This window comes from Carassius gibelio, chromosome B22 (genome assembly GCF_023724105.1).
Source record: "Carassius gibelio isolate Cgi1373 ecotype wild population from Czech Republic chromosome B22, carGib1.2-hapl.c, whole genome shotgun sequence".
NCBI lineage: Eukaryota > Metazoa > Chordata > Actinopteri > Cypriniformes > Cyprinidae > Carassius > Carassius gibelio.
In genome coordinates this window covers 15,347,849-15,359,892 of record NC_068417.1, presented here as the reverse complement: position 1 = coordinate 15,359,892, position 12,044 = coordinate 15,347,849, and the positions used below count along the sequence as shown (strand labels likewise).

Below are 12,044 nucleotides of genomic sequence, written 5' to 3'. Positions count from 1 at the left end.
TTGGAGGCGTTGAAAGACTCCATTTGTCAATTTATTATTTCTAAAGAAACACGAAAATACATAAAAGGCCCCATTACCTTGTATCTTACATTATGGTCCAGTAGAAGCAGTTTTTGTAAAACATAGGCTAACGATTGTGTCATAACCAGCGACTCTCTGTCACACAGTAGAGAAATTACAGTATGGACAGGAGGAGAAGCTCACAGGTAATCTTTTACTGTCTGAGGCTATCGGGGGACGTGGAGGCATTAAGTCAAGGGAGAGTCCATAAAAGCAATGGGACAAAATTATTCAACACCGTCTGCTAGATTTCTCTTGGCACAGCGATACGAAGACTTACAGGTTGCTCACGCGACATCTACGTCATCAAGCTCAGTTTGAGTCTGCGCAGTACACTCGACCCCCAGAGGGTACGTGCTTCTAACTGACTTAATTTGTCTCTGTCTATGGATAAATCTTAAAACTAGCAGAGCATGTCTACAGGGTTACAGCATGAGTTCATAAGATCATGAATTTAAAGTGATATGCACATGTCTTTGAAAATCAAGTTCATGTTTCACAGACGCAAAGTACATGCTGTCTGTGTGATTGGAGAGAATCTTTTTTTGTTTTGTGTACAGAAGAGAAATGTGTCAAACTGTTCAAATCATGGTCAGAAATGGAAAAACACCCTTCAACCGCATGCTATAGACCCAGACACGTCAGACACAAACTCATGAACAGACATCAAACACAAACATACAGCAGCAGACACATTCTCATGAAGAAGATGTGTCTACCAAACCACATTTCACAGAATGAAGCAGTTCATTTCCACTCGTTTTCATGAACATTTTACATTTATAAAGATATACATCAATACATTTTTAACCACCCCCCCCCCCCCCCTAAAAAAAAAGTGAATCAAGTTCAAGGTTTAATACAAATTCCCAAAATACATGATGACTTTATGATGAACAGATTTAATTTAAACTTCATTCATATACAAACACTGCTTAATGCACATAGAGCTGATCAAATATGTGACTAAAGTAAACAGTCAAAATATGATCAAATATGTTCAGTGCAAGCTCAAATCAGCACGCTTGATTCACAGAAACCAGTGAAGTTTGTTCTCGCACATCAAAGAAGTCTTTCACTTTTGAAAACAGACTTTCAGTGGATGGACAAAAACTGAGAATATTACAAATATGACAATATGACATGAATTGTGTTAGAATATGCTAATCATGTTAGCCTCTTGTTTAGATGATACTATGATGTTATCAGCATGGTGCTGATTCTTACCAATCTGAAAACTCACGCACAGACTCTGAATCTGAGCGTGTAATTGGGACTTAAAAGACTGAAGGTTGCTCATTTTCTTGTATTGACAGCTGCATATGTCACATGGTCCTCCTCTTTAACTTTCTGTACAAAAACATATTGCATAATATATAATACTGATACAATTATTTAAAATGTGGCATCCTGAAAATTGATTGAGATTCAAAACGAAATGTGGTTGTCGTGCTGAAAAGTCTCTTGGGGTAATATGCATTAGGGCTAGCAACTGACAACACAAATGTGTTCTAATCTTTTTTTATTAATGTGAGGAAATGTTTTCTTTTGTTCAATTATTTTTGTTAACAAACAATGGCTTTAAATGTCTGATGCTGCTGTGTTTAATGTATGTGACAGATTATAATACAGACAAAAACACAAGCACACAGATCTACATCTGACTTAATAAAAAATAATAATGCACAGACTAAATGCAGAGATTCAGATCTCACCAGTTTGTGTGAATTCCTTTTGAAGAACGTCTCAGCATAAGTTAATTCTACATCACAAGTCTGAACTGTTTAGAGAAATTCATTGAAAATATTTAATTTTAAAAACAGCATTTATGAATATGACGTAACAACATATGACGTAAGGTAGGTAACACTTGCCTTCTCTGTCTGTTTTTGTACACGTCCTGTAGATCCAGAAGATCACGACTGCAGCAACAATCAACAGAGATCCAGCAGCGGCAGAGATCAGGACTTCTAGAAGTGAGTCTTGTTCTGGAGGAGAGTGTGGGTCCACTGTAAGGTTAAAGATAAAAGTAAATTAATCTGACCTATAATAAAAGACAGAGATCAGATTATAAAACCACTGCTGTACCTGAACATGTGTGACAGAGTTCACTGATGTCCAGATGTGTGGTCTGGTTTGTGATGGGATTGTTGATCACACAGCTGTAGCTGTTTTTCTCCTGATATTCCACCTCCAGAGGTAGAGAGAGACTGATGCTGAGATCAGACACACTGATGCTGGACAATAAACTGTTTCCTTTGTACCAGGAGAGAGTCACATGACCCACATTGACCACTGAACACAACAATGAACAATTCTGCTGTGATGAAGATGATGATGATGATGAAGAACAGTGTGAAGAGTTTCTGCTGATGACAGGAACAGGCAGATGAGCTGAAAACATGAGAGAATAAAAGTAATACAGATAAATCTAATCATGTTGAGTGTTTAGAGTGATGACAGTTAGAGAGTGTGTCTGTGATCTCGAAATATAAAATTATCAAACATGTAAATAGTTAACAAAATAAGAATATTTGAGGGTCATCACATATGATCTCTACTCACCAAAGACAGAAACGTTGAATGTTTTTGATGTCACTTTTGCTCCATTTATCTCTAGTTTATATACTCCATCGTGTTCAGTTGTGATGTTTCTGATGGTCAGAGATCCAGTCTTACTGTCCAGCTTCAGTCTGTCTCTGAATCTCTCATCAAGAACATCATATCTAAAGATTTCGTTCTTTTTTTTAACTGTAGTCATCAAAACATTTTCTCCTCCAAATTTCCACACTATGTTGCAATGTTCCTGTATTTCTGTAACATCAGTGTTTAGAGTAACAGATTCTTCCTCCATCACTGACATCATCTGTATTGTATTTGTTTCAGCACAAAACACACCTGAAAAACATCAACATGAACAAATGAAAGCTTCTGATGGTTTCTAAAGCCTGAAATCAGCTGTAAACTGATTTTTTTTAAATATGAATTGAACAGCAGCAAAGACACAGAAGCAAAGTGAAAGGTGAAATACGTGAAAACACAGATAACCATGAACCAATCATGTGATCTTTATATATTTTAAACTAATCCAGAGGACAATCAGTGTGTGAAGTTATTTAATGTATTGTGGTTATTTGTGATTAACAAGGAGTATAATTTTTTTTTTTTTTTTTAGAAATTGCTAGAATTTGAAGAATTTGCATTTACAGTTTTTTTAAATAAAAATATTAAATTTAACATTAGTCGTCTGAAATGTAAAAGTAGTTCAATGGTGGTTTTGGCTTTTTGATCGAGAGAAATGTCCAGTCATGATAAAAGCCCTGGAAATTTCAAATTAAAATTCTAAATTAAAACAGACAAATGAATTCAAAATAAGTTAATCTTAGAATCTGAACAAAAACACTCAGGATAAATGCTTTTAAAACTTACCCATCAGACTCATCCAGCACAAACAGAACAAGCAGAACAAAAGAAACGTGTGAAGCATGTTGTTTAATTGTTCAGTGTAAAGTCTGATCTAATGTCCGCTGTTGTCTGCTGAAAACACTCAACCTGATGATCTGGTGATGAATCCTCCCCCAACAGACGCTCAGTTCACATGCTCTTAACGTCTTAAAGAAAAAAAGATGTATGTATCTATCTATCTATCTACATGTATATATATATCCCTCTGATGCTTTTTGTCACTAAAGTGGAGAGATATTTGGAAGCCATTTTGCACCATTAAAGAGCAAACCACCAAAGTTTTGTCTATTATTCCATTTATCTTTTATCTATCTTTTTATCTATGTATCTATCTTTTTTTATATATTGCTTAATATATAAAAAATTGTGGCAGGAAATAGGGGATGCATCATGTGCCTAAGGGATAAGTGTTAAAAGTGTTTAAAAAAAACAGACAGCTACAAAAAGTATCTTTCAAATAAATAGGAAATCCGAAGGGGATATAATTCTGCCTATTAGCCTATATATAGATTCTGCCTTATTTTGTATGTTTTATTAAAATTATGATATAATTTACACTGAATGGTTTTATTAAATAGTCTTCAGATTTTATAATTTATTTCAATACTTATAGTCTATATTTATAAATTAGGTAATATAAAAGTGTATGCATGTATACTGTATGGGTGCAGATATGTGGGTTTAAGATGTTTGAGTGGGTGGTGGAAGTGTGTGTGTGCTTGTGTGTGTTTGTATTTGTGCTCATATGTGTATGAATACCATCGCCACACACACACACACATACACACACTGCCTCACACAGACCTGGTTCATAGACACACACTCTTATGTTTTGTTTGTTACACTTCACTTACTGTGCCATCATAAAATCATAAAATAGCTTGTTGTTATTGAATCTTCTTGTGTGTATTAAAACCATTTTCACTTAGCAAATATTTTAAAAACTTGTTTTTTTAAGACCACACATTTAGTTCTATTGATTAACTTTTAATACCTTTGGTACAGTAGAGATGTATGTAACTTTTAAAAAAATAAAAACAAACATATATATAAAAAATATATTACTTTGTGATTTGATAATTCATGCATCAGAGGGATATATATATATATATATATATATATACAATATATATATATATATACAATATATATATATATATATATATATATATATATATATATGTGTGTGTGTGTGTGTGTGTGTGTGTGTGTGTGTGTGTGTGTGTGTGTGTGTGTGTAGTGTACATTATTTATATAAATGAATGTTCATATGAACTGTTAATAATGGACAGTCTGTCTTTGTACCTATGTATAGTATAACATACTTAATAATAAAAATATTAATCTAGCCGACTCTAGTGTTTAAAAAAATTATTGTATGTATAGTCAATTGTTGTGCATGGAAATACAAAGTTGAAAAGTTAAAAAGTTTGCGCATCTAACATTACTAGTCTTAGATAAGTTCAGCTTCTGAGTCAAACTGAAAGCTGCACGGTTGGTTTTCTTCAGAAATGTGGTTTGATCTGCTAGGTGGACAAACATCTTGTGCATGAGAGAACAGAGCATGAAGCTTGTAGGTGAAAAGCTTCTTCCTGCTTGTATGCACAACACAGACACTGTAACTTACATAAACACTGAAACATAAAAGAAAGTGAAATAGAATCACAGTGATCATTTTTAATACATTTATTATTATTATTATTATTATTATAGCCTCCACACATACAGAATGTTTCCATTTTTAATTTGTATTGTGGTGTGTTTAGTGATTATGAATAAAGTGTATACTAATTTATATGCAGTACTTTGGTTTCCTGTAGTCTTGTTTGGTACGGCAAATTGACTTTTAAGTTGTAATGAATGGCTGCAGTTCAAAACTGTAAAAAAAGTATGCAAAAACACAGAACATGGAATATTTAAATCTATCTTGAATGAGTTTTGTCAGACAGAAGGAACTAGTTATCTCAACTAGACAGGGCTCCATCACTGGTCAGACTGATGGGACTAGTCTTCTGGACTAGACAGGGCTCCATCTCTAGTCAGACTGACGGGACTAGTCATCTGGACTAGACAGGGCTCCATCTCAAGTCAGACTGACGGGACTAGTCATCTGGACTAGACAGAGCTCCATCGCGCACGTCCTGATTTTGCCAAGTCCGATGTGTTCCTAGGTCAACATATTTTGTTGACCCTGGAACAACATTTTACTCCAAAAATATATTCTTAACCATATCCCTACACCTAAACCTAACCTTAACCATGAGTAATCCCTAAAATCAGAGGAAATGATAGATGAATGACACTGATGTACAAGCACCAAACACTGATTTTAAGCATAAACTTCACAAAATCTATAAACTGGTTCTTCAAATCTGATTGGTTAATCACAATGTTGTTCCAGGGTCAACAACGATGTTGTCCCAGGAACATGTCTCACTTGGTAAAATCAGGTTAGGCGCTCCATCGCTAGTCAGACTGACGGGACTAGTCTTCTGGACTAGACAGGGCTCCATCTCTAGTCAGACTGACGGGACTAGTCATCTGGACTAGACAGAGCTCCATCGCTAGTCAGACTGACGGGACTAGTCTTCTGGACTAGACAGGGCTCCATCTCTAGTCAGACTGACAGGACTAGTCAACGGGACCAGACAGTGCTCCATGGCTAGTCAGACTGACAGGACTAGTCTTCTGGACTAGACATGGCTACATCGCCACTCAGACTGATGGCGAGTCCGGCGCGCTGTGAGGCAAGAACAAAGGATTCCGCTTGGTCATAAAGCCTTCCGCAAACACCCACGATAACAAATAACAAATAACAATGATTTTTGTAAAATAATGATTCATTATCAATTGATAATTTGGTCATTATGGTCTTGTGAAAATAATAATATGGGCTGCGAGAAAATAATGAATACAGAGAGTAGTGCTACTGAGTGCAGGCAAGTTTCAACTCAGTAACATGAAAACACACCGTTCCTCAGACTGACAGGACTAGTCATTTCGACTAGACAGGGCTACATCGCTAGTCAGACTCACGGGACTAGTCTTCTCGACTTGACAGAGCTCCATCGCTAGTCAGTCTGACGGGACTAGTCGTCTGGAATAGACAGGGCTCCATCGCTAGTCAGACTGACGGGACTAGTCATCTAGACTAGACAGAACTACATCACTAGTGAAACTGACTGGACTAGTCATCTCGACTAGAGAGAGCTGCATCGCTAGTCAGACTGACGGGACAAGTCATCCTGACTAGACAGGACTTCATCGCTAGTGAGACTGATGGGACTAGTCGTCTGGAATAGACAGGGCTCTATCGCTAGTCAAACTGACGAGACTAGTCTCCTGGGCTAGACAGGGCTTCATCACTAGTCAGACTGACGGGACTAGTCAATTGGACTAGACAGTGCTGCATCACTAGTCAGACTGATGGAACTAGTCAATTGGACTAGACAGGGCTCCATCGCTAGTCAGACTGATGGGACTAGTCTTTGGGACTGCACAGGGCTCCATCGCTAGTCAGACTGATGGGACTAGTCTTTGGGACTGCACAGGGCTCCATCGCTAGTCAGACTGATGGGACTAGTCTTTGGGACTGCACAGGGCTCCATCGCTAGTTAGACTGACAGGACTAGTCATCTGGACTAGACAGAGCTCCATCGCTAGTCAGACTGACGGGACTAGTCTTCTGGACTAGACAGGGCTCCATCTCTAGTCAGACTGACAGGACTAGTCAACGGGACCAGACAGTGCTCCATGGCTAGTCAGACTGACAGGACTAGTCTTCTGGACTAGACATGGCTACATCGCCACTCAGACTGATGGCGAGTCCGGCGCGCTGTGAGGCAAGAACAAAGGATTCCGCTTGGTCATAAAGCCTTCCGCAAACACCCACGATAACAAATAACAATGATTTTTGTAAAATAATGATTCATTATCAATTGATAATTTGGTCATTATGGTCTTGTGAAAATAATAATATGGGCTGCGAGAAAATAATGAATACAGAGAGTAGTGCTACTGAGTGCAGGCAAGTTTCAACTCAGTAACATGAAAACACACCGTTCCTCAGACTGACAGGACTAGTCATTTCGACTAGACAGGGCTACATCGCTAGTCAGACTCACGGGACTAGTCTTCTCGACTAGACAGAGCACCATCGCTAGTCAGTCTGACGGGACTAGTCATCTAGACTAGACAGAACTACATCACTAGTGAAACTGACTGGACTAGTCATCTCGACTAGAGAGAGCTGCATCGCTAGTCAGACTGACGGGACAAGTCATCCTGACTAGACAGGACTTCATCGCTAGTGAGACTGATGGGACTAGTCGTCTGGAATAGACAGGGCTCCATCGCTAGTCAAACTGACGGGACTAGTCTCCTGGGCTAGACAGGGCTTCATCACTAGTCAGACTGACGGGACTAGTCAATTGGACTAGACAGTGCTGCATCACTAGTCAGACTGATGGGACTAGTCAATTGGACTAGACAGGGCTCCATCGCTAGTCAGACTGATGGGACTAGTCTTTGGGACTGCACAGGGCTCCATCGCTAGTTAGACTGACAGGACTAGTCATCTGGACTAGACAGGCCTACATCGCTAGTCAGACTGATGGGACTAGTCATCTCAACTATACAGGACTGCATCGCTAGTGAGACTCACGGGACTAGTTATCTCGACTAGACAGGGCTGCATTGCTAGTTAGACTGACGGGACTAGTCATCTCGTCTAGACAGGGCTGCATCGCTAGTCAGACTGACGGGACTAGTCATATAGACTAGACAGGGCTCCATCGCTATTCAGACTGACGGTACTAGTCATCTAGACTCGGCAGGGCTCCATCGCTAGACAGACTGACGGAACTAGTCATCTAGACTCGACAGGGCTCCATTGCTAGTCAGACTGACGGGACTAGTCATCTAGACTAGACAGGGATCCATCGCTAGTCAGACTGACAGGACTACTCATCTAGACTAGACAGGACTACATCACTAGTCAGACTGACGGGACTAGTCATCTCAACTAGACAGGACTACATCACTAGTCAGTCTGACGGGACTAGTCATCTAGACTAGACAGGGCTGCATTGCTAGTCAGAGTGATGGGACTAGTCATCTAGACTAGACAGCGCTGCATCACTAGTCAGACTGACGGGACTAGTCATCTCAACTAGACAGGACTACATCACTAGTCAGTCTGACGGGACTAGTCATCTGGACTAGACAGGGCTCCATTGCTAGTCAGACTGACAGGATAAGTCATCTGGACTAGACAGGGCTCCATCGCTAGTCAGACTGACGGGACTAGTCATCTAGACTAGACAGGGCTCCATCGCTAGTCAGACTGACGGGACTAGTCATCTAGACTAGACAGGACTACATCACTAGTCAGACTGACGGGACTAGTCATCTCAACTAGACAGGGCTGCATTACTAGTCAGAGTGATGGGACTAGTCATCTAGACTAGACAGGACTACATCACTAGTGATGCTGACGGGACTAGTCATCTCGACTAGACAGGGCTACATGGCTAGTCAGACTGACGGGACAAGACATCTTGACTAGACAGGACTGCATCGCTAGTGAGACTGACAGGACTAGTCTTCAGGGCTAGACAGGGCTCCATCACTAGTCAGACTGACGGGACTAGTCAATTGGACTGCATCGCTAGTGAGACTTACGGGTCTAGTCATCTCGACTAGACAGGGCTGCATCGCTAGTCAGACTGACGGGACTAGTCATCTCGACTAGACAGGGCAGCATCGCTAGTCAGACTGACGGGACTAGTCATCTAGACTAGACAGGGCTCCATCGCTATCCAGACTGATGGGACTAGTCATCTTGACTCGACAGGGCTCCATCTCTAGTGAGACTGACGGAACTAGTCATCTAGACTCAACAGGGCTCCATCGCTAGTCAGACTGACGGGACTAGTCATCTAGACTAGACAGGACTACATCACTAGTCAGACTGACGGGACTAGTCATCTAGACTAGACAGGACTACATCACTAGTCAGACTGACGGGACTAGTCATCTAGACTAGACAGGACTACATCACTAGTCAGACTGATGGGACTAGTCATCTCAACTACACAGGGCTGCATCATTAGTCAGAGAGACAGGACTAATCATCTTGACAAGACAGGGCTACATCGCTAGTCAGACTGTCCGGACCTGATTATTGTTGGCAATAGGGGTTTGTGCAGAGGACTTGTCTGTTTGGTCTGGTCTTTGCTGAGGATCTGTGCTGATGAATGTCAAGTTATGATGTTCAATGGACATGGTCTTCGTTGACATTCAGGGCTGTATTGTGGTCATCTCGGGTGCAGGTCCACCATCTGGTTTGTGACAAGAACAAGACAGAAAGATTAAAATATGCAACAAATATCGGCTGATGACTCTGCACCTGTAATCAAACAAGGAAATGTTCATACAAAATTTCATAAACTCATAACAGCCACTAATTGTTATGTTTACACATAACCACTACTCTTTTAAAACAAAAATGTTACTGGCATTTAAATAAGTTTGACATTTTGGGAAATTTTTTACATATTCTTGCCAAATTTTTCTTAGACAATCTCTCAAGTCTAAGCGGTAAACATAAAGCTAAGCTGTTAAGCTTAGTGTAAAGGCTGGGAACCGGCAGAAACAGCAGATCTGTCTGAAGTATAAACTTCAAGATGGTCTCAGTGCTTCCTGTTCAACATGAAATCACCCCGGCATGGATGAGTTCCCCCTGCTGGCCTCACAAACACCTCTTCCAACAGCAACCTAGTTTCCCTGCTTCGCCTCAGTAGGCAGCATGTCTTAGGCTACAGGGTATGACTCCTAAAGTGAGAATAATATTGTATCACTTTTAGGCATGTTTTGCACAATTATATTGTTAGGGTGACCCTCTCCCAGATCTGTGACGTTCTTCGGTTGCATATCATGTGACTTCCTGACTGATCCACAGGAAAGATCAATCCTCTTTACCTATAATGTGGTCAGTCTTAGGATTTCAGTTATTTAAGATGTTGAAAATGCTACAGCTGGATTTTAAAGAGAGTAAAAGTTAAAATGAAGCATTATATTATAGGTTATGTGTGGTTTCAGTGCTTCTGTTGTTGGCAGCTACATTACTACATCACAGCCAATGCTAATGCTAGCACTGACACTGAGCAATAGTCATCCTAATCCTAGTACACACTACAATCTCTTCTTGCCCATCCCATATGTTAGTATGCTAACATACTAGGAGTATGTCATCGACAAACTTAAACCTTATTATTTAACTTATAACTTAGGAAAAACTTGCCTTTCTTGGTTTGTTTTTCTTTGTTTCCGTCAGATCCAGAAGATCAAAGTTACAGCGACAATCAACAGAGATCCAGAAGAAGAAACCAGCACTATCAGAGATACAGAGTCTGGAGGATGAGAAGGAGAGTAAAAGAGAGACATTATCAAAAGTGAATAAACACTATATCAGTGCTGCTGTACTGAACATGTGTGACATGTGACATGAGTTGAGCAATGAACAATTCTGCTGTGATGATGATGATGATGATGATGAAGTCCTCTTCTTGTCCTACTAACATCAGTCGATCCACACAGAACAGCCTCACAGCCTATTAGTGCTGTCGATTGATTAAAAAAATAAAATTAAAAAATAAAACATTTACAGTTTTTTTTAAAAAAAATGTAACTACTATTTTGATGCTTCAAAAAGTTCATTAAGAGATTGTAAAACTAATATGAATGTGAATTTGATTAATGTATCAGTATTGTAAATTCATATGAATATGTATGAACATATTTGGCTGTTTAGTCCACTCGAGACTCAGTTGTATTATATCATGATGAACAGATTTAATTTGGGCTTGTATTCAACTATAAGCATTGATCAGCCAACATAAACAGAAGCTCAATCGTGCTTGATGCACAAGAACAAACAGTCTGTTTTCACAATAGCTTTCTATACCCTCATCACTATTCCCTACATTAGGCAACTGATACGGTATGTTGAAGGAGTGAATGTAAACAAGTGAGCGAATTTGGATACTGAGTGCACCAAGAGGACTGCTGCTTTTACATTTTGTGATTTCAGTGTAATAATCAGATGAATTCAGCAAAGTGACATCTTCTGTTGAAACTAGCAATTAATTTGGCATGACCTCATTATAGGTATTCTCTAGCCAATGAGTGTACATCAGTTGTACACTTATTATTGTGTTGCATTATGTGATTTAATGAGTGCACTCGATAATTGCCATGGTTGTGCTTTCATTTACCATATCTGATATGTGCGCATAAAGGGACATTGATTTGTAACACCTTTATAGGCTTTGACAAGTCAAACATAGAGTTCAGGAGTAGGCTGCACCACCTTGAGAGCTGTGAACACCTCTGCCTCGAGCCTTGGGAGGAGCTGGAGCAAAGCCTGGTCCAGACTCAAAGACTGGAGCGGGTCACGGCCCACTTAGTTTGAAGTGGGACTCAAACCCAGGTCGCCAGCATGGAAGGCAGGTAAGCTA

General features: G+C 39.8%; 1 protein-coding gene across 1 annotated transcript in view; it reads left to right on the top strand.

Moving 5' to 3' along the window:
- LOC127987191 (dentin sialophosphoprotein) overlaps positions 1–12,044 on the top strand; it is a 221,890-nt gene that overhangs the window by 23,866 nt on the left and 185,980 nt on the right. The window lies entirely within an intron of this gene.